This window comes from Typopeltis vanoorti, chromosome 2, assembly GCF_054136105.1.
Source record: "Typopeltis vanoorti isolate ZY-2024b chromosome 2, IOZ_Tvanoo_1.0, whole genome shotgun sequence".
Taxonomy (NCBI): Eukaryota; Metazoa; Arthropoda; class Arachnida; order Uropygi; family Thelyphonidae; genus Typopeltis; species Typopeltis vanoorti.
Genome location: NC_143550.1, coordinates 40872164 through 40897733, shown reverse-complemented (window position 1 = coordinate 40897733; position 25570 = coordinate 40872164). Strand labels below are relative to the sequence as shown.

The window sequence follows — 25570 nt, the reverse complement described above, 5'->3', positions numbered from 1 at the left end:
ACAAATTTAACAAGTTTATTTTACTCTTTTCAGTTTTTTTTAAATGTGGTTTTATTACATAAAAAAAAGTGAAATAATGTACTGAAATCTAAATTTTGAATATCTGCACTTCTTGCTTATTTTCTGTAGTCTCTTATGAAACCTCCATAAGATATGCTTTTCCACTTATGTTTAGTGTTTTATCCCCATGCTTACTCTGTTGTCTATTTCCAGATTTAACTTACCATCTTCACTAAAAACTGTGCCTACTTTTGACATATTTGATTTTCTGACCTCAATTTAATTTTTTTCCTTTAAATTCAAATGAATAAGGCTTTACTCAAAATCAACATTCATTGCTCTATATTTTATATTATTACATAATACCAACAGGGAGTAATCAAGGATAGGTACTCTACACCACTCAGCTCACTGTTTAACACTACTTATTTCACTATGCCATCTAGGGTCCACTAACATAACTAACCACAAAGTATATCACCTAGCACTTGCAAAGCTGATAGGGATGAAATACAGACAGACTCCAACTTACCTAAGAGTTACATTCTGCAAACTTGAACATCAATTTCCTGAAACACATACACACACACACAAAGGGGTTTTCAGGCTACTATGACAGAACTACACGATCAAGTTTGCACTATTAGTAATCTAGTATCAACAATTTTCCTCCAAATTAGTCTATTACTTGTCAACACTCCAATAATGTCATGTCTAACATTTCATTCTTCTAAGGCATTTCTGACTGAATCAATCCACCTAGACCTTGGTCTTCCTCTGGGTTTTTTCCTGCTATTTTGGCATTGAATACCTGTTTTGCTAACCACTCCTTGCCCATTCTATTTAAATGGCCATACCATCTTAGATTAGCTCTGCTCACACATTCTCGAATGCTAATAATGTCGAGTTCCTTTCAAATATCTTCATTTTTAATATGAGGCTGCCATGTGTTCATATCCCTAATTTTTCTCAGAATCTTCATATTTGTGGTCTCCAATCTTTGATCAAGTGCTTTATTTCTAACCCAACTCTCAGATCCATAACTTAAAACTGGTTTGAACATTCTTGTATACTGCTAGTTTGGCGAATCTCTTATTCCACATAAATTTATTAAACTGGATACCCACCATACCAGCTATGCTTAATTATATTGTCTATTTCCAGATTTAACTTACCCTTTTCACTAAAAACTGTGCCTAAATAGCTGATATATTTTACTTGTTTTATAGGATCTCCATTCAGAATGCAGCTGAAGTTTTCTATGCTCCTGTTTATTTTCATAGTTTTGGTATTTTTATTGCTGATTTTTATGCCAAATTTGTTACAACTGTTATTTGATTTAGTTAGTTAGGGAATCCTGGAGACTTGCACTGGATCTGTTTAGGAGTACCACATTGTCTGCATAAAGCAAAGAGTTAAGTTTGATATCTCCAATTCTAATATCAGGCTTGATACTACTTTCTATCATTATGTGATCCATATATATGATGAATAAAAGTGGAGATAATGTGCATCCTTGTCTTACAGCTGATTTTACATCAAACCATCTTCCTGTATTCCCTTAATTCTAACTGCTGACTTACAACTTAAATATTGTTCTGTATAATGTTCCACTTACCTCATATAATTGAATGTTTTGAAAAGCTTTTCCTGGACACCTTGTCATATGCCTTTTCCAGATCTACTTAAGTTCAGATATCCTTGTCATATTCTCATATGACAAGGATCTAAACATCTGACATATTCCCATATGTCATATTTCTCAATTATTTCTTGTAAAGTGAAAATCTGATACTGACAACCTCTATCTGGCCTGAATCCAGCTTGTTCTTCTCCCAGCTTATCTTCCACAATCTTTCTCAACCTCTTTTCAAGTATACTTACATAAATCTTACCTGGCACACTAAGCAGAGAAATTCCTCTGTAATTCTCACATTCAGCTTTATTACCTTTCTTATAGATGGGAACTATAAGAGCTCTACTCCAATCATCTGGAATAGATGATTGGAGTAGAGCTTCATTCAGAGGACCTCATCAGAGGTCCTCTGAATTATATTAAATTTAATCTTTTATGTCTCCATATTTGAGCATTTCTGGTCAAATATCATCTACTTCAAGCTGCCTTTCCACACTTCAAGTTTCTGACAGCTTTTTCTATCAAGTATTGATATGTACTCCGGTTTGCATTCCTCTTGAAAATTTTCTACCATGGTTCTGTCACTGCTTGTTTCATTTAACAGTTTTTCAAAATAATTACTCCAGACATCCAAGATATCCTTATCTTCAGTTTACATGCCATTACCTTTATCATCTCTGATTCCTTTTACAGTACTCTTTCCTCCATTTCTAAGCTTTTTCAACTGTCTCCAGAACATTTTGCTACCTTCTTGATATTTACCTTCTATATTTTTAACAGTCTTCCCATGACTTTTGTTTAGTGACTTTCATAATCTAATAATAATAGGCTAATGCATCATCTCTTTTTCCTTGGACTTTTAAGAACAGTGAGGCATTAGCATCCACACAAATATTCAAAATACATAATATGCAAACAACGAAAATATGCAGATACAACTCATCCATTTTAAAAGTAAGACTGAGGAAAGTGCATGTATGCCCAATGAAGACTGTCTGTTTTGCAGAAGGCCACTGTCAGATTGTATGCAAATAACATAGGTGGGCAAAGTACAATTTTTATAATTCACAATTTTTTCTAGTACTTTCAAAATAATATGTGCAAGTCCAAATTTACATAAATTGGGAACTGCATGTATTTTGTAGTCAGAAAAATACCTTCACCTTGCTCCTACACTGCTACCAAGTGCTATAATATCCTATCCTGCACCTAGATTCCTACCAGGCATATCATCCTCTGGATGAGGAAAGTCATTTGGTTAGTAATTTGTGACTGATAGACAATTTGCTATCGTTATAAGCTAGTAAGGATATCTATGTGAAATATATATGACGTGGGCAGTTCTGGGGGTGGGGGCACAGAATGACAATATTACTATGAGTATCATGAATTGAGAATTCTAAAATCACAGAAAACCCAGCTATAGAAATCATGAAGCAGAATTTTACAATAGTTGTGATGCTTTTCCTTCCAGTAGCAATAGTAAACCAGACTGCAAAAGCTGGTAACATTAGCAGAAGTAGCATTAGTAGTTTTTAATACTAGCAGATCAAAAATTGAGTAAAGCATAAAGAAAGATAAAGAAACAATGAGTGATGTTTTGGTGGGTTGGGGGAGGATTAATATGAGTACCAACTGATGCCTAATTAAAAACAGTACAGAACAAAAAGTACTATATAAAAGATATAAGCAAAGCTTTATTTTTATATTAAATTAAAAAAAAATAATGAAATGATCACGTATAGGTATTATTGCCTACTTCTGCTGAAAAACTAATGTGAAGGTGTCAGAAGGTAGAAATATAAAAATATAAATGAAAGATTACATTCTAGAATTTTAGTATTTTAATATATTTTGACTTTTAATCTTTACAAGTTTTATGATGCTATTTATTATTAATATCATATAATTTATTACCAAATTTATTCTTTGGAATGACTTTTAATGGGATTATATTGATCAAGTGCATATAATAAACAACTAGTTTCACCAACTAAGGCTGTTGGCCTCTTCAGGGTACATAACTGATGTAAGGCACTAAAAAGTAAAAAACTGTTACAAACTATAATCAACCAATTCCAATTATATTAAACAAAGAATAGAGTGCGTACAATACATGTATAGAGCGTGCATGATATCACTTGTTGTTATTTAGGAACGTTCTATAGTTGGCACTATAATTCAGTTCTGTCGAGTTGAGGGATCTAATAAGGGTCTTGCAGATCACGGGCAAGATTAGTCCTTGGTTCCTGTTAAGGTTTTGTATACAGCGGGCAACTGTTGTGGCCTCCTTAAAAATCCGGGAGCAGAAGTCCTCCTCCATGTAAGGAATTGTGCTTCTATCCCACCCTATGGCATGGTTCGTTCTTGAGAAATGAAAAGCTAACCCCGATTTTTCTTCTCTGTTATTATTGATGTCACCTATGTGTTCTTTTTGCCTAATTTCAAGGCTCCTTGAAGTTTGGCCGATGTAATTCAAGCCGCACGAGCAGAATATGTTATAAACTCCAGCATATTTGGAGAAAGGATGGCTATCTTTTGGAGATCTTAAGAATTGTTTAATCATTTCTGTAGGTTTAAAGGCCACTCTTATTTTATGTGGTCTAAGGAGTCTAGCAATCTTATTGGAAACTGTCCCTAAGTATGGAATGGCGATGGTAGAAATATAACGTATATCATCTTGTCGTCTTTGTCGGGGTTCAGAGAAAAGTATCTTGTGGACGAGTCTTCGAGGAAATCCATTCAGGGTAAGGTTGGTGGATATCAGGGATAGTTCTTCCTGGAGGTCTTGTAACATGAATTTATTCTTTGTTCATATTGCATCTTTCAGTTATATTCTTTAATCATTTTTACACTTTTAGACTGTCTTACTTACATCTAAGGTTTTAAATTTTAAAACTCAACAGAGTTCTATCTCACTATTTTCTTCTTTTTAAGTATTCTGCAAATGCAGGTTCTTCTCTTAGTAGCAAAAACTTTCCTTCCACTCTCTTCTGTTCTGAGCCTTCTCTTTCAAGGTTGTGTACATTCAGCATGTCATCTAGCATTGTTTTCCTTACTCTTCCTCTGGGTCTTTTCCCATCTATTTTTCCTTTGATGGCATCTCTGATGATTCCATTTCCTCTCAGAATATGTCCAATCCACTTTCCTTTTCTTCTTTTTAATATCATATTCGTTCATCACTATTTACAATTTCAATGTCAAATTTTAAAGATTGTAACCACCAAAAATACAGCAAAGGTAGGCAGGCAATAATACCTATACATGATGATTTCATTAATTTTTTTTAAGTTAAAAAGAGCTGCAGTCAAAAAACATGTTCTGGTTCAAGGATGCTCCATAAAAATAAAGCTTTGCTTATCTCTTTATATCAAAGATTATAAAAGGAACTACATGAATCATAGGTTCTGTCATTTCTCCTATAACACAGTATATGAATTCATAAAAATCACTGCATTATATAGGATTTCACACAATAAAAATAACAGGGCTTATGGGAAAAATAGGATCAGGGTAGAACATTCAAAACCTATAATTTGGTAACACTGTACACTACAAAAAGCTATTACAGTTTTAAACATCTTTAATTCCTAATGTATTTTGGCACATGAAATACAGTAAATACTGTATTTTTTTAATCCTTGTTCTAATAAATTTTGTAGCACTCACAATTGTTCCTGAAGCTAAATATGAACTATTGTGTACAGATTTGATTACTTGTTTTTCGAAAGAATGAAGAGATATTGGAAAGGAAAGGGGATCCAGAGGTGATTAACTAAAGTAGATTCTAGTCTCTGGAATACTGAAGAACAGTTGTGAAAACACAATATGTAGTCTAGTGAATAAGAGGAGAAAGGGTGAAGGATATGAAAGACTTGAGTTTTTTTTTTTTTTTTTTTTTAAATCAGATTAACATGGAAGGAGTTTTTATAGAATGGTGGAAGATGTGGAGGGAGGACCAGAGATTATTCTTGGAAACTCTATGAGAGTGTAGGCAAGGAAATGAAAATCAGGTGTTTTTTTTTTTACGTACGGATAGTGGTGAATAATTGGAATGTATTGCCTGAGAGTATGGCAACTGCAGAGAATATGAGGGAGGTATCTGTGCATGGCAGATGCACTGCCATCAATGAGTCTAACTCCATGGAGGTCTGATATTGCACCTTGCAGATTCATTTAGGCTCTTGCTCTAGTGATATCACATGTTCTCATTTCTTTCAAAATGCTTTATTATTTGAAGCTTATCTTCAATACCTCAGGCTTTCCTTTTTCATTCACTGCTTGGATTCTTATAATTGGATATTTACTCATGTTTAGAATACCGTATTAAGCACTTGACCAAGAAAAGTGGCCGAGAGATTAGTTGGGAGAATAGTGAATACATACTTGTACGATAATGCAAATGTGTATACTGAGGTATGAAGGAGAAAAGATGAGATGTGTATGTGTGTTTTGTGTATTCCTCCACAGATCATGATGTTTAGCTGGATAGCATTTTGTGATTCACCTAGTTTTACTACCTAGTAAAACTAGGTGAATCACAAAGCACACTCACCTAATGAAACTTCACATATGAACTAACATGATTTTGCATTCTGACAATTTTATGCCCCTATTTATCTATCATATATATAAAACAAATTTGTGCATCAAACACACGTGTCATAGGAAAATTGACTGTACAGAGATGGGTAAACACAAATAGTAATCATAACTCAGATGCAACTGGGACAGGGAAAACACCCTCGAATCCTATTTTTATATTAAATATATTATTTTTCCTTAATTAATTTTACATGAAAAGTACCTAAATAGAAATTATTCAGTAGATTACCAGTTCAAAGTCACTAATTCTCAAAACAAAACCAAAGTTCTTATCATCTCTTTCATATCCGAGACACTGTTTAAGGAATTCTAGGAAGTATTTTGCAATTAATCTATTTACATAGGCTGCCCCTGTTTCCAACCCTCCGGGAATGGCCAGGAGTCTTCTGGAATTGCAAATATTTTCCTCACTCCCAAGCACAGACTTTTTTTAATCCTGAAATTATTTTGACAGGTTACAAAAATTAAGGAAACTCTTAATTATGAGTCATTATCTTAATTTTTATATTTCAAAATTCACCACTAATAAGTTAGAACTCAAACCAAGCAAGCTAATTATGTACACTAGCGCACGCACACACACCTATCTGCTATTACTATGCTGTTGTGTTGCATGCATTTCAGACAGAGTCAGATAGCTATCTCCAGCTTCTGTATCATATACATGTGTTGTGCTTTTATGTATATTAAACATTTTGAATTATGCACTATTAATAAACACGACAGATACAACACCAAGGGGGGGGGGAATGTTACTGTTATTTTAATGATCCATGGTTAAAAAACCAGGGTCATCAAAGGGGTAGTATAAGTCAGCGTTTCGAGAACTTTTTCCAACGACGGAGTACTTCATAAATCCTGAAATTTTCATGGAACACCTTGGTTATTTTGTAATGTATTAATTAATAAATAATTGTTAATTTAGCTGATTTTTTATTAATTAATAACTGATCATTAATTAATAATTAATTAAACATAAACAACATTAAATTAATTGTTTGCTCACACTTGGATAAAGGATTAAACTAAATTTACTATATTCTAACCAAGTGAAAAATAAACTTTCAACATCTTGCTCTAAATCCAGAGTAATTTATTAAAAAAGTGGCACACCATTTGGCAACTCCTATAGGTAGAGATGACTTTACTAATGCTTCTGGCTGGTATCTCCACTTGGTTCTGGCTCCCACTGAAGAGACCTCAATAAAGGTCAAAACTAGTCTGGGTAGTGGCCCTTCCCTTAATGCATAATATTAGACATATCCGCAAGGAGATGTGTTTCACATTATGGGAGATACTGAGATAGGAGTATTAGTAGCTTGCTCCACCTTTGCAAGGAGTCGACCTGGTGTTGCACTACCTTACCCCAGTCCTGAAGATACTTTCAGGCGCAAACTTTGTTTGCTCACACTTGGATAAAGGATTAAACTAAATTTATCATTAAATTAATTTCTGCTGATTTTCATTGACATAACCCATTCTGATCACCAAAAATTTATATTATTATAAGTACTTACAAGTGAATGCAGACTTTTTCTCCTGTGTGCTGGTAGTTCCCCCTTCCTTTTGCACATCCCGGAGATCGTTTTGCAGGCTGGTGGTGGATGACTCGCTATCTGTTGCATCACAAAAATCTTCAATAAGAGATTTTTTAATAACAAAATCAAACAAAGTCCCTTGTCTCTTATTCATATTAAAATTTAAATCTGCAAGCCAATTACTTTTAAAAAATCACGGCACTACGGTTTTGAAACTTTCACCCTACAATACAAGCTTACGAAGAAAGTATTCAGTATTACTAGACTTCAGAACCGGATACAGACTAACTTGATCTTCAATTTTAGTGGAAAAATTTTCTTTATACTTCTTTGCTGATTTCCTTCAGTTATGAGAACAGAGGATACGCTGCCCATTGTTATAATCCACTTGCAGGCAATTTTTATGACCGGTCATAAAGAGCGGTATTTCCTTTCCCAAATGTTGAAAGGTTTCAATGTGTGAAAATTAACGATAATTCATGAATACTTCCACGTTTAAAAATACACGGCTTGGTCACTAACATTTGCTACACAGATGTTATTAGGCATTCTGGGTCTGATCTTTTCGACATATTCGTGAATATTATTTTCTTCAGAATATTTCCACTATAAAATCTTTATTCATAAAAAATACTTAGAAAACAAAAATGACAAATTCCAAGAGAATTTCTCACGGAATACTTATTAACCTTCTGCAGAACACTGGTGTTCCGTGGAAGTTTGGGAAACCCGGGTATCAGTTCTTGAAGGTACACATTGCTGACAGATGTGTACCATCAAAACTCGGGAAACGCCATTTATTGCTATCAAGCCTGATGAATATACATCCTTATGGCTCCTGAACAATGTTTTTACAGTTTTCATAAGGGAAAAAAAAAAAGACAAGTTCCTGATATTTTCAAATGAGAACAGTTAGCTAAGGGAGACAATGCTAACAGAAAACATTGGTCTTTCAGGATTTCTGAGTGTTGGGTGCGGGCTGATGACCCAACCTTAAAAAAATTACCTTGTCACAAAATTTGAGGAAACAATAACTGCTGGATGGACTAAATGATGACAAATGGCAAATGTTTTAAAGATTTGAGAATTGGATCACAATGTTTTTTTTTTTTTTTTTTTTACCAGTTTGGAGCCTTAAGAATCTGCTGGAGCAGTTGGATAAATACAAGTTACATATTACTGGTATATACAAAATTAGATGAACAGAAAAGAAAAATCACATAATATTATAGCTGCCAAAAGAAAGATCATGTCTGGAATAGGCTTCATTGTAAACAAGAGGATAAAACATCTTATCAAGACTTCAAAGTAAAATCAACAAGAATATAGATTATGAATCAAAAGAGATTTTTTTTTTTTTCGGTGATTAAGCGTCAAAGCTGTATAACTGAGAGAAGACCTCCACATAGCCTTTAAAGGAATGCGGAGAACCGACCAGGGATTCTCACCTAATGTCCAATCCTCACCCTCTCGTGGTGCACCCTGTTAGGTATCTACCTGGATGCTGAACAAACAAGAATGGGCTGGCAATTTGGGATTTAGACGAGCAAATTGCATTCTTATTGGCTTAAACCAAAATGCAAAATGATGGTACAACACAACAGAATTTCATGCTGGCTGGGGGGGGGGGGTCGCCTGGTTAAACAAGATCCCTGTTGTTTTTGCCAGGAAACCAGGGTGAACAGCGAAAAGTCAGCTACTGGAACAAATCTGAAAGTACACACTAACTCAACATCACCAGAGTTAAAGATTGGTACTATCAACATAAGAAGCCTGAATAGCAAAGAAATGGAGCTAGCTGAAGAATTAGATAAGTACCAGATCGACATAATAGGGATGACTGAAACAAAAAAGACAAAAACTGGTGAGATATTTCTGACAACCAAGGAAAACAAGGAGTACCCATAGTATTCAACACTAAATATGAGGTTAATCTTCTTGAATGGCAGGCATTCTCAAGTAGAGTGATGTGGGCAAATATCAGAATGGGGAACTGGACAATGAGACCTATTTGTGTCTATGGTCCCACAGAAGGTTCTACTAAGGTAGAAGTGGAGGAAATTTTTGAGGCTTTAGAGAAAGCAAATGACACAATGAAAAAGGCAAAGTTGGTCCTTGTTGGAGATGTAAATAGCAGAATAGGAAATGATTGTCAGACATAAAAAAATATTTTGGGAAAATTTGGAGAAAAGAGCAAAGCTAATAATAATGGCCAATACTTTTTGGATTTCTGCTCAGGAGATGGACTGGTTATTACTAACACCATGTTCCAACATAAAAATGTGCACAAATTCACATGGAGAGAAGAGGCAAGGAATAAGAAAAGTCTCATTGACTATGTTATTATTGATAGTGATATTTTCTCCCTGGTGCGGATCACCAGAGTGTACAGAGGATTTAAAATTGGAAGTGATCACTATTTAGTCTTCAGCAGGATAAAACTGAATTGCATTTTGAAAAGAAAAACATGTAAGAAAGTTTTAAAGCAAATAAAAGTTGAGTAGCTCTCAGATGTGAACTGTAGACAAAAATACACAAAGATTATTGAAGAAAAAATGAAAGAGTTTGAGAACAGGAACCAAACCTTGGAGATTCAGTGGCAAGCCTTGAAGAAATCCCTGATTGATTCAGCTAGAGAGGCATGTGGTGAAGTTGTCTGCAAGGAAAGAAAAATCAGAAGTCCATGGTGGACACAAGAAGTTAAAGAGACAGTGAAGGAAAAGAAGAAAGCTAAATACTGTGTAAAACTAGCTAAACAAAAGTCATGGGAAGACTTTGGTAAGAACACAGAAAATGAATATCAAGAAGATGGCAAGATATTCTGGAGGTTGTTGAAGAAGCTCAGAAATGGAGGAAAGAGTGCTGTTAAAGGAATTAGAAATGATAAAGGTAACATGAAAACTGGAGAAAAAGATATCCTTGAAGTATGGAGTAATTACTTCGAAAAATGGCTAAATGAAACAAGCAGTGCTAGCACAGTGATAAAAAAAAACACTCAGCAGGCATGCAGTCAGGAATACATATCCATACTTGAGTAGAAAAAGCCATCAAAGGCTTAAAATGTGGAAATGCAGCAGGAGTAGATGATATTCGACCAGAAATGCTGAAGTATGGAGTTATAAAAGTCTTACAATGGCTGCACTGCATAGTTCAGAAGGCCTAGATGGAGGGACAAATTTCCGATGATTGGAGTAGAGCTCTCATAGTACCCATATATAAAAAAGGGAAATAAAACTGAATGTGAGAATTACATAGGTATTTCCCTACTGAGTGTTCCTGGTAAGATTTATGCCAGTATATCTGAGAAACGGTTGAGAAGGATTGTGGAAGAGAAGCTTGGTGAAGAACAAGATGGATTCAGGCCAAATAGAGGCTGTCAGGATCAGATCTTCACTTTATGACAAATAGTTGAGAAATCATGGGAATATAACAAAGATCTGTATTTAAGTTTTGTCTATCTGGAAAAGGCATATGACAAAGTGCCAAGAGTGAAGCTATTCAATACGCTAAAGTTATATGGTGTCCATGGGGTGTTATATCAAGCAATACTTAGTCTTTATTTGAGTTGTAAGTCAGCAATTAGAATTGAAATAAGTATACAGGCAGATGGTTTGATGTTAAATCTGGTATCACACAAGGATGTACATTATCCCCTCTGTTATTCATTATCTATATGGATTACATTATGAAGGAAAGTGGTATTAAACATGATATTAAAAATGAGGATGGTAATGTCAGCTCTTTGCTTATGCAGACGATGTTATACTTCTAAATAAATCAGCTAGAAGTCTGCAAGATTCCCTCACTAAATTGAATAACTGTTGTAACAGATATGATATGAAGATCAGCAATAACAAGATGAAGACAATGAAAATAGGCAGAATCATTGAAAATGTCAACTGCATTGTGAATGGAGAATCTGTCGAACAAGTAAAACATTTCAGCTACGTAGGCATGCTTTTTAGTGAAGATGGTAAATTAAATATAGAAATAGACAAATCAACAAAGATGATATGGTAGGAAGTCAAATGAATAAATTTATGTGAAATAAGAGAGAAATTAGTCAGAACACTAAATTAGCTGTATATAAGACTGTGTTCAAACCAGTTTTAACTTTTGGATCTGAGAGCTGGGTCAGAATTAAAATACTTGACCAAAGACTAGAGACTGTTCATATGAGAGTTCTGAGAAAGATTGGTGGCATGAACAGATGGCATCAATGGCAATATCATATTAAAAATGAGGATATTAGGAAAGAACTTGACATTGTCAGCATCCAAGAATGCATTAGCAGAGCTAATCTCAGGCAGTATGGTCACTTAAACAGAATGGGCAAAGAAAGATTGGCAAAAACAAGTGTTCTCTGCCAGGTTGGCAGCAAAACGACCCAGAGGAAGACCAAGATATAGGTGGATTGATACGGTACAAAGTGCCTTAGTCGATAGAAATATAAGATCTGATAATGTTGGAGTCTTGACAAGTAACAGACTGATTTGGAGGAAAATTGTAGATAGGAAGTTAGTAATGATGTAATTTTTTTCATGTAGTACTATCATATCCTGTACACCCCTTGAGGGTACATGGCAGGAATTTGATGATGATGAAAAAAAAGCATCAAAATTTCATCATTCTTTAAAAACAGCCAAGACAAGTAGAGAATGATTTTGTTAGAAACAAGGAAGATTATCATCTTTTTGTGTATGTGTGTTCATCAGTTAATGAAATTTACAAATGTAATGATTCTTCATAATTATAAAAATTCTCTGTGCTGACTGTGAGGTTATCTGATACACAATATCAAAATTATTAGGGAGACAAGACTTAATGAGAGTTCAGAGGAAATAGTAATTTGATAGCAGGTAATAGATTCTGATTTTGAATTTGTTTTCTCAGAAGAGATGATCCGTTAGCATGTAAATATATATACGATGAGCTTGAATAGAGAAGAGTTTTGCTTGCTTTTATAACAGCAATTGGTTCTACAATATCTCCTACTCTATCTAACTACAATGTGAAGCATTTTAAACAGCATATCTCACCCCCCTCCCATTCATACATGATTTCATTATGTGGATGACATCTCTGCAATGTGAAACTCTTCGTTATTAGACTTCGATGTTTTTTCTTCAAAAAAATTAACTATCCATCTAAGAATCAAATTTCCTTGATGAATTTTATTCTAAGAAGAACCATAAATCAGCCAAAACATCCTTTCCTTTGTAGATACTGTAAATCAACTAAATGGTAGTTTGCAGTTTTCTGTCTACAAAAAAGAAAATTAACAGAAGAAAATACATTAATGTCACTTTCCATAATCATCCTTCTCAGAAGAAGTTAGCATTATTTAGAGTGGCCTTCAAACCCATTATGATGGTATGACATCTGTTATGCTTGCCCAATAACAACAGACAAGACATCTCAGGTTTGGCATTCCATTTCTCTCACACTCACCACAACGCTGAATGGGACAAGAGCTCCATGCCATACAAAGAAGACAACTTCAGCACCCACATCAAAAATGGTAATCCACTCACAAGGCACTCTCAACAAAAACCAAGGGATGATTTTGTGTGACATTTGGAAGTCACTTATTAGATCTTTAAACACATTGGACTAATTTTTCTGCAAACTATGAAGCACACCTGCTGAACAATGATTAACCACGTGCCAGCTTCCACGCTCCATGTGTTTCTGTCTTACCTTGCATTTTTGTGTAATGGTTTCTACACATTCAGTGTTTTAGTTATGTAATGATTCATATTTAACACTTGTATATTTGTGTGTTCATCCTAACCCAGATGAAGTCAATAGCTTAAGTGGTGAAACTAGCAAGTTTATTAAATAATTATTATGAACTATAAATCCAGTGTTAGTTATTTTTAGGACATAATTTATGCACTACTGAAGTCTTTACATCAAAAACTGTTGCATATTAAATCCACTTTTCCCCTCTAATAGATACAACTCAAATCTCATTTCTAAGCTAATACACAACCATGGCTTCTACATAGTTCTCTTCATGAGAATATTGTTAGGATTTCTATTCCTTATAACAAGGGTTTATACAAACGTTATCCATGCTTCTATGTACTGTAAACTTGTAAGTCTCCTTCCATTCTCTCTACAAATTAGTGATGTTTTTAGTCTCCATAACATCAATTTTTTTTCCTCTGTCCCAACCAGGATTATATGGACTTCCTGGCTCTGCACAGAATGGTAGAAAATCAAAAGAATGCCAGAATTATATTAATTTCCATGAGTCGGTTAGAAAAGTGGAAAGTGATGATTTAAAAGACATTTTTTAATTTAAGATTCATCAGACTTAGTTAAATAAAAATGACCGACTCCAACTCACTCAGTTTTGGGAATTGATTTTACTAAATACACTTCACTATATAGGTAATCTGTGTGTATTTGCATGCGTGTGTTTCTGTGCAAATCACTTTATACTTTGGATCAATGGTATATAGACCTAGTCTGCTCATGCTTGTAATGTGTGCTTTTAGCTTTTTAATTGTTATTTTATTCTCTTCTCAACCAGACAGACTATAACAGTGCTAATGATCATGAGATATAACTAAATATTCTCTTATCAATAAAAGTTTTAAATGGAAGTTTTTCCATTTTTTAATTATTTTCAAAATAATATACTGAAAAGTCTTTGCAAATATTCCTATGTTCTGGACAGAATTTGTAATCAGAATTTTGTAACTACAGGGTGTCACTTACTTCTAGTGACTTATGCTACAGAGGTACTTAATATTACCCCCCCCCTAAAAAAAAAAATTCTTTGAAAAATACTTGACAGACTTCATAGTAAATGATGTAATGGCTGACAATATGTTAATAAAGTTAACATATTGTTTGTAAAAATAATATTTCACTCAAACATTTAGACTATTTTACAGTTTTCTTCATAAAAGTAAAAGTGAACTGGTAACAACAATAGCAAAACAAAAGAAACATAACTAACAAACAATATATATCTAGCTAGCTTGATCTAGTGATTAAAAACATCCCCACTAAATGATAGAATATATTCAGCAATTCAAAAGAACTCTCCCACTTCAGATAAACCAGGCATCTATTGAATTTTCTTCACACAAACATATATCAAAGAAACAAGATACATTAAACATACAAATGTATTGTTTTAATACTGACCATTTTTTTTAAAAAAATTGACCTGATTCATCAGGTCAATATCTACAGTAGAAATGTGCTGGGAGCTTGATTCTTCTTGTCTGGGGTTGTCACCGTATAGATATTTTTTGATTATGTTCGGAGGATATCCATTTTGTGATAATGTGTTGGCTATTAGTGAGAGTTCAGTCTGTGTATCCTCCTCTTCTGATATAAACTTTCGAGTTCTATTTTTCAACATGTGGATAATGCTCAGTTTGTGTGTCCTGTGATGGTTTGGAATGTAATGAAGATATCTTCCAGTGTCTGTAGGCTTTCTGTAAATAGATAATTTGACACTATTTTATTGTTTCTTTATCAAGATGTCTAAAAAATGCAGTTGGCTGTTGTTTTCCACTTCCAGAGTGAATTTTATCTTGTTATGTATTGAGTTGATTTTATTCATAAATGATTTTAGGTTTTTTTAAGCTGTCTTGCCATATAATGAAAATATCATCTACATATCTTCACCATATAGATGGTCTAGGGGAGATTGTGGAGAGAATTTCTTTTTCAAGTTTTTCCATGAAAAGGGCTGCAAAAGATGGTGATAGCAGGCTTCCCATTGCTAGGCCTTCTAATTGTTGGTATATAGTGTTGTTAACCTTGAGGAAATTAGACTGAAGGCAGTGTCTAAACATCTGTGTGATGTCTGGAGGAAAGAGGTCTTGAATGATGTTTATTACCTCTTCTACTGGTACATTGGTAAAAAGGGATACAACATCTAGACTGGCTAGCATGTCTGTTGGTGCAATCTTGGAGTTTATTTACAAAGTGCTGACTATTCTTGATATAGGATTCTGTTGATCTTATTTCTTAATTAATAAGTTTGCAAGGTGCTTGGCCAAAAGGTAAGATTTCACCAACAGACATGCTAGCCAGTCTAGATGTTGTATCCCTTTTCACCAATGTACCAGTAGAAGAGGTAATAAACATCATTCAAGACCTATTTCCTCCAGACATCACACAGATGTTTAGACACTGCCTTCAGTCTAATTTCTTCAAGGTTAACAACACTATATACCAACAATTAGAAGACCTAGCAATGGGAAGCCCGCTATCACCATCTTTTGCAGACTTTTTCATGGAAAAACTTGAAAAAGAAATTCTCTCCACAATCTCCCCTAGACCATCTATATGGTGGAGATATGTAGATGATATTTTCATTATATGGCAAGACAGCTTAGAAAACCTAAAATCGTTTGTGAATAAAATCAACTCAATACATAACAAGATAAAATTCACTCTGGAAGTGGAAAACAACAGCCAACTGCATTTTTTAGACATCTTGATAAAGAGACAATGAAATAGTGTCAAAATTATCTATTTACAGAAAGCCTACAGACACTGGAAGATATCTTCATTACATTTCAAACCATCACAGGACACACAAACTGAGCATTATCTACATGTTGAAAAATAGAACTCGAAAGTTTATATCAGAAGAGAAGGATACACAGACTGAATTCTCACTAATAGCCAACACATTATCACAAAATGGATATCCTCCAAACATCATCAAAAAAATCTATATGGTGACAACCCCAGACAAGAAGAATCAAGCTTCCAGCACATTTCTACTGTAGTGATCCCTTTCATCAGGTCAATTTCTTATCATATAGCCAGAATACTAAGAGCCTACAACATCAGAGTGGTCTTCAAACCAACCACCAGCATCAGACAGGTTCTAGGATCCCCAAAAGATAAGGTGCCATTCTACAAATATCCAGGAGTATATTACATTCCTTGCTCCTGTGGTCTTGACTACATCGGACAAACTTCATGGAGTTTAGAGATCAGACAAAAAGAACATGTTGGTGATGTAAACCACAACAGAAGTATTTCTTTTGGCTTAGCACATCATTTCTGTACGTCTAACCACACGATAGAGTGGCAAAACAGCTCCATGCTATATTTGAATGACTACAGACATTGTTTATTCAAGGAAGCCACAATAGTGTTAATAACCAGCAGAAACCTCAACAGAAATCAGGGTACTATTCAAAACAGTTCGTGGAAAAACCTGATCCTCTCTCTAAATTCATCTGAACTACAGCTAGCCAGTAATCACATTACGCGTTTACAACAAACACGCGTGCATGATAATGAATAAGAACAATAAGTCCATTCAGTCTCTGTCACGTGAGCGTGTAACCTTAGTTACTAGATTGTTCACAAAGTTTTTATGTTCCTTTCAATTTGCATTTACTATTTTTTATGCTTTTCCATCAATGAATTGAAAAAGCTACACAGTTTGCTAGCGAAACTGGTAGGCAAAGAATGTAAGATGTTTGTATGGTCAATATTAAAACAATAAATTTGTATGTTTAATTATCAACGATCAAATGTGTTTAATTTAAACAAGATACATACTTTTAATCAACAAAAGAGCAACAACAACAACATATTATGTTATTTAGAAAAGCAGTTATTTCTGATCATACCTTTGAAACTCATCAAGATAGATACAATGGTCTCGTATAAGAGGGAATTCAAGTTTGACAAAGAAGTATCCCAATTAACCAAACTTAAATAAAATGGCATCTTAAAAATTTCCAGATTTGGACATTCACATCTGTAAGATTCCCTTCACCTTTGAAATTCATCTTCTTCTTCAACCTGATCATACCTTTGAAACTCATCAAGATAGATACAATGGTCTCGTATAAGAGGGAGTTCAAGTTTGACAAAGAAGTATCCCAATTAACCAAACTTAAATAAAATGGCATCTTAAAAATTTCCAGATTTGGACATTCACATCTGTAAGATTCCCTTCACCTTTGAAATTCATCTTCTTCTTCAACCTTTTGGTTCTGTCCACTGCTGGATGAAGCCCCCCCCCTCCCCTCATGATTTTCCAGAACACTCGGTTTTCTGCCTCTCCCATCCATCTCACTTCTGCAATTTGTTCCAGTTCATCCCTCCATCTTCTTCTCAATCTTCCTCTTTGTCTTGCTCCATCCATTGGTCTCCACTATGTTGTTTTTCTAATCCATCTCCCGTCACTGCATCTGGCAATATGGCCAGTCCATCTCCACTTAGCCTGTTTAATGTAACTTACAATATCCATGACCCTCCTGTTTGCGATCTTATCCAGGTATTTGTCTTCCTATCTCTTAATGTTATTGAAACTCATCAAGATAGATAAAATGGTCTCGTATATGAGGGAGTTCAAGTTTGACAAAGAAGTATCCCAATTAATCCAACATAAATAAAATGACATCTTAAAAATTTTCCTATTTGGACATTCACATCTGTAAGATTCCCTTCTCCACCTTAACATAATCTTATTATTAATTCACTATAACTGCAACCAGCAGACAAAAGGCTTTTTGCATTGTTTGAATGTCACAGTACAAATCAACTAATTGGTTTCAGTGATTAAGTGCGAAATCTAAGGATCCCCTTCCTTCGCTAATGTCCTTAAGCGAGTAATATACTTGCCACAAAGTTCAACATGACTCTGGTCTCACCACCTTATGCAACTTACAAGACAATAGATTCACCATATATCCTATGTATGTTCTTATACTAAATAAGGTGTTTATAGGACTATGTTGGGAATCACATCTGCGAATATAGTTTGCAATTAGGATGGTTAACTACTATTCAGCATCCCTATGAAAAATAATAGTACTTTTAACAAAGGTATGTTAATTCATTAATTCCCTCAATCCTGCTCTTTTCTTTTCTTTAAAAAAAAAAATTTTTTTTTTGTTTGGAAAGCCAGTCATTATGTTTTGGTAATTTTGTATCCTGCTATGTGCTCACTGTTCTATACTATTCCTGAAGACCATGACATAATAGAAATGTTAAGTGTAATGTTAACTTAAAATAAAGAATAAATTTAAAGTTATTCTTTAAAACAGTGCAACATCTAAATTGATTACTATGAAAACAGCTTTTTTTAAAATTTAACAAATAGAAGAGATTCTGGTTGAAGTTCACACATATTGCAAAATAAAATACTAAAATGTATATCCAGAAATCAAATCCAACAATACTCCCACATATTTATAGCTTCAATGAAACATCATGTTTTTTTAAGATGTATAAATGTATTTGCAGATATTCTTTACACAAAATAAATTACTTGATAATAAATTTAAGATTTAAGTATATTAAAAACAAATGAAGAAGCAAACTATACATACATAACCATCAGAAAAATGATATAAAAACAAATATGTAAAAGATTTCTAATAAGATGAATTGATATATATTCATACTCAGTAATCTTCAAAGTTGAGAAATCTGATAACCGAATTATGATTTCTCAACACTGAAATTTTTAGACATCGCTCAGTACTGCTAAGCTTTCTACCATAATGATTTATTAGTAAAGTAATAAACTCACAATTAAGCGTGTGTTTGTATTTTTCATGAGAGCTTCTAAAATGTTTTCTTAAACTTTCGTCATAACTTCCCATCTACAATTTCCCTCTAAATCAATCTGTTACCTGTCAAGACTCCAACATTAGCAGATCTTATATTTCTATCTTCTAAAGCATTTTTTACTGCATCAATCCACTTATATCTTGGTCTTCCTCTGAGTCATTTACTGTCAACCACCTGGCAGAGAATACTTCTTTTGCTAATCTTTCCTCTCCCATTCTGTTTAAGTATTCATACCACCTGAGATTAGCTCTGCTAATATATTCCTAGATGCTAACAATGTCAACTTCATTCCCAATATACTCATTTTTAATATGATATTGCCAATATGATATGCCATCTGTTCAAGCCCCTAACTCAGGACTCTCACACCTGTGATCTCTAGTCTTTGTCAAGTGTTTTACTTCTGACCAAGCTCTCAGATCCATAAGTTAAAATTGGTTTCATACACTTTAATGGTATACGCTGTCTTGTATACAGCTAATTTAGTGTTTTGACTAATTTCTCTCTTATTCCATATAAATTTATTCGGTTGACTTCATTCCACACCAGCTGTGTTGATTCTGTTCTCTATTTCCATATTTAATTTACCATCTTCACGAAAAATCATGCCTAAGTAGCTGAAATGTTTTACTTGTTCTATAGGTTCTCCATTCACAAAGCTGTTGATATTATCAATGTTTCTGCTAATTTTCATTGTCTTTATCTTTTTAATGTTGACCTTCATACCATATCTATTATAACAGTTATTCATTTTAGTCAGGGAATCTTGCAGACTTGTAGCAGATTTATTTAGAAGTATAACATCATCCACATAAAGCAAAGAGCTGAGATTAACATCTCCAATATTGATATCAGGTTTAATACCACTTTCCTTTATAATGTGACCCATATAGATAATAAATAACAGAGGGGATAATGTACTTCCTTGTCTGACACCAGATTTAATATTAAACCATCTTCCTGTACTTTCAATTTGAACTGCTGACTTACAACTCAAATAAAGAATAAGTATTGCTTGATATGATGCCCCACTGACACCATACAACTGTAGCATTTTGAATGGCATCTCTCTTGGTACCTTGTCATATGCCTTTTCCAGCTCTACAAAATTTAAATACAGATCTTTGTTATATACCCATGATTTCATTTTCTTAAAATGTTAGGTAATTAAATCTTTCTAAAATCAATTTTTTTAATTTATTATTATTTAGAGAGACCTCCAGGAAGTCAGGTATTCATTGCACACTACACGCACCAGTTATCGTACTTGTTCTTGAATTAATTCACACTACTTGCACACACAACATCCCATGGCAATCCAATCCAAACCAATCATACACCACTCTATGAGAGAAAAATTGAAATCTAACTCCCCTTTTCTTAGTGCATTCATTCTCAGCTTCTAAGGATGTCTTCTTGTCCTTTCCCCACCCTCCATAAAATGAAAAATTCCATCAACTGAAATCCTGTATGACCCTTTCAGAAGTTGGTAAGTCTCAATCATATCACTCCTCTTTCTCCTGTTTACTAGTGTCTGCAGTATGCAAATTCTCAATCCGTCTTCACAATCAGTATTCCAAGATTCTGATATCATTTTCAACACTCTTTTGTGCTCTCGCTCCACTATATCAAAATCACAATGGAAACGATGAGACTAGACCTGCGCACAATAGTTCAATTGAGATCTTTTCAAGGCCTTATATAGAGACAACATGTCATAGTTCATTTCAGCATTGCAATTATCCTCTAAGTTGTATTTGCAATCTTTGGTATATTGCCCTTGAACTTCAACTTCCTATCAAGTAAAATTCCAAGACCCCTAGCCTGATTAGTTTCATCCAACATAATCTCACCAATATAATATGACATTGGATATCTAATCGGACCAGTGTGAATTACTTTACATTTACTAACAGTGAACTGACAGCCATTGCAAATCATTCTGCAAGTACTGCATCCCTGATTACCCCGCCTACCTTTGAGTCATCAGCAAATAGCTGTATGCTGCATATCAATGATGAACAGAATTGAATAACAGTGGACCAAAGACTGATCCTTATGGTACACGACTGGTTACTTTATATCTTGCAGACTCTTATCTTCCATATATCACTTTTTGATATCTGTCAGTCATCCATCCTCTTATCCATGCTAATATTTTATAATCCAAACCCATATTCTCCAATTTATGCAACAGTCTTCCGTGCTGTATTCTGTCAAAAGCATAAGTAAAATCCAAGAGTATCATAATGTATTCATTCCCCTTGTATAAATCAATTAAAAAATGTTAAATTGTGAATGAAGATATTTTGTATGTTTTAATACTTCATTCACATTTAACATAATCCACCATGTCATAAGTGAGCCGTGTAAATATTATTTGTTGTTAGTCTCTTGCTTGTAATATATTATTCATATAAATGCTTTAAGTTTTGTTTGTTATTAATTATTTAATCTTAGAATATGTAACAATAATGAAAATACTCTATATAAATATGTCATTCATTTTATTTAGTTTATTCTCTAAAATTTATTATGAGAAACTGTATGTATGTAAATTTAAATGTATATTATATGAATTGTAAAATATCCTTTTATTTTGTTTCTATATGTAAGAGTGATTTTATGTAATTCTTCTGAATGCATTTGATTGGCTGCTGAAGGAGAAACGGAGTTTGTTTTTAGTCAGCGTGTGTTTAGAACATGAATGGCTGTGATATGGAGTGAAGCCGGTAGATGTAAGCTGAACTGGTTAGAACCGGATTTTGGAAGGAAGAATTTAATTGGAAGAATTTGTTTTCCAATTAAAGGTATTTAATTGGAAAACAAAAGTAAAGAGAGGGGAGCAGCGTTCAGGACAGCAAGAGTGAAGTAACGGGTGGCAGTAAGGGGATTTGGAAATGCCATAAATCGATTAAGAAAGGACCAGGAAATTAATAGGCAATTTGGAATATTTCTACAGAAGTCTAAAATTACGACGGATTCCAACTGTTTTGAGGAAGAATAGTGCAAAGCTGAATTTAATGCATAGAAGAAAATAAGGAATAAGTAGATTACCTAAAACGAGTGCGTCGTGACTTGTGAAGCTCTATGTTTAATATCTCAGTTATTATAGTGAAGATTTCTTTTGAATAGTGTTACTGCAAAGTAATAGTTAACTACAGTTTTAAGTGTGCCTATAGTGAATCCAATGTGTAAAAGGTATAACCCGGTAAGAGCAGTCTTTTTTATATTTCAGTGTCAAGAAATAAGAGTTAGCTCCGCCTGATATATCTTGACATTAACTGTGGCGTTCTACTAAAACTAGCCTAAGTATGAAGCTTTAAAGTGTTTCCTCCTTGAAATGATAACTGCCTCATAATTAAATTAAGTGTTTGTTGACTAAGAGAGAGAATTAGAGAATTCTACCTTAAGAATAATTACTGTAAAATCCTGGAACATTGAACTGTGTGAACCATTTTCAATTATTCGGAAGAATATAGAATTGACAGCTGAATGTTTGATGCCTAATGTATTATGTTTGTTGTGAGTATTTGAATTAAGTTGATGTATAAAAGAATTGAATTATCTCATTGAATAGAGATAAGTTGTGATAACAGTATTTAAGCGTTGGAGAATAAGATCTGTAAATCTAACTTCAATCTTTAAACCAAACCGAGAGGCTACTAGTGTCTTAGAGATATTAGATTATCTTGCTTAGAAAATTATGCTTAAATGTACAAGTTTTATAACCCTGTATTAAATGTTTATTTTATTGAATTCAATTTGTTGTTTGCCTGATTTTTCTTCATTGCGCCGCTCATAAAATTTATTCGAACCTTGCGGAAGCCTTAAATGACAATATTAACCTCGGCCTGTATAAAGTGAGATTGCAAAAGTTAATTGATGATTGATTCCTCTGTATTATATAGACTAATCTGATTATAGGGTGGCGCAGTATAATATAAATTTCCTTATATTCGGATCAATATCAATCAGCAGCTAACAAAATAAAAACGGAATTTAAAGAAATAAGAATAGATCCAACTAACCAACATAAATGGATCAATTAGCAAGATGGACGACACAACAATGATGTATTCATTCCCCTTGTATAAATCAGTGGCATCATTATTATAGAATGTGAGCAAGTTTTGCTAAAACATGACCTTCAATTAGTAAACCCATGGTGTTCATTGCAAATTAGAAATTCTCTGTCAACTCATTTAAGAATGTGAACCCTAACCAACTTTTTCAAACTCTTCACCACCACTCCAGAGATACTAATAGGTCAATAGTTGAACTGACAGCCATTGCAATCATTCTGCAAGTACTGCATATTAGCTACATTCCTGATTACCCTGCCTACCATTGAATCATCAGCAAATAGCTGTATGCTGCCTGTCAATAATTAACAGAATTGAATAACAGTTGACCAAAGACTGATCCTAATAGTACAAGAATGCATCAGTCTTTAGGGATTTCAGACACGTTAACACAAGAATATTTTAATATTTGCCAAATATTAAAATATTTTTGTGTTAACGCATCTGAAATCCCTAATTATGTCACAAGTGTCTCTCAAGAGTAAAACATCAGTCTTTGCACCACCCTTGTACAATGGGATTACCATATTTTTTTTTTCTTCCCACTCCTGTGGAATCTTCCTTGTTCTGAGACTCAAATTATACAGCTTGGCCAAAGGAATAGCCAGTTCAGCTGAACACCCTTTTAGCATCTGTGCTGATATCCTATCAGTCACTATTGCTGAATTTTTATTAAGTTTGTGCAACAGCTCCAATACCTCCTCCTTATACCAGTCTCATTCATTCATTTCTTCAGTGAATAGGTAGAAGTGAACTCAATGTAGCATATACAAGGTTCATAGCTTTTAGTGAAATGGGCACTTATCTGTTGAACAACCTCTTCTGCATCTGTTACCCTCACACTAACATGAATTCAGTAGAGTTATACATTCTTTTACTTGCAGCATAACTGATAGAATTCTTTGGGGTTGTCTTTAGATTGCAGAACCAGTTCCTTTTCATACACAGACTTAGCTTTCTGTACAATAGTTGCGACTCTTCTAGCCTACTGTTTATAACTTCCATAATGGACACCATTCTTCTTCTTCTCTCCCATAGTCCTAAATGAACCGTAGGGTAATTCATGGCTGGTAGGTGATATTCTTTGTTAGCCTCCTCCAATCATCTCGGTGTCTTGTTCTTGATGTCAGTTGAGAAAGGGAGGAATTTGTCCTATTTTTTGATGTTATCAGTCCATTTTTAATCGAGGTTGGCCCCCTAACCCTTGGTCCCCCGGAATGATTTCTTCTAGTTTTTGCTTTGGAATGCCATTAGCCCTCTCCACATGTCTGTCCAAACCATTTCATCTGTCTTCTTCTGATGACTGTCAGAATATTTTCCCTTCTTCTCCCGTCTATTGAATCAATCAGTTTTCAGACATTTTCGTTGGTTTCGTGCAGTATAGGGAATTCTCAAAAGTCTTCCGTAAGTTTTTCAAAAGAGAGGGGCCTCCTCTTGTCTACCCTCAATAAAGTCCAGGCCTCACAACCATACAAGAGGATGGAATTTACCAAGATGTCAACTGGTCTTAGTCTGGTTGTGATTGCTATTCTGTTATCTCCCCACAATGGTTTTAACTTCTGTAGGGCCATGGTTGCCTTAGCAATTCGGTATTTAATGTCGGTTTTTGAATGACCATCTTGACTCAACATGTTTCCTAGATAACTGAACTTGTTTACATTCTTAATTTGTTTATTGCCAATTTGTATCTTTAAGAATTCAATGTCTGATTTTGAGGTTATCATTGTTTTTGTTTTTTTAGGTTTGTGTATAATCCATATTTTTTTAATGTTCCAAAAACGCGGTTAGTTATCTCTTGTAATTCTTCTTCACTTTCTGCCAGAAGATTGATATCGTCTGCAAAACATAAGTTATTTATTCTTAGTCCACCAACTACTATTCCAGTGTCATATTCATGAAGAGCTTCATCTATGACATATTCCAGAAAACAATTAAAAAGAAGAGGGGGACAAGATGCATCCCTGTCTTACCCCCTGTTCTGCCCAGAATGGCTCACTGCTGTAATTTTTAATTTCAATTCTCATATCAGATGAGGAATAAAGAGATTTAATAATCCTAATGATTTTGTTGTCAATACCATAATGTTCTAAAATTTTCCACAATGCCTCATGCCATATTGAGTCAAA

The 25570-nt window shown here is 34.1% G+C and overlaps 1 protein-coding gene across 5 annotated transcripts in view; it reads right to left on the bottom strand.

The window, feature by feature from the left end:
- Positions 1-25570, bottom strand: part of LOC150108954 (uncharacterized) — a 243700-nt gene that overhangs the window by 115593 nt on the left and 102537 nt on the right. The window lies entirely within an intron of this gene.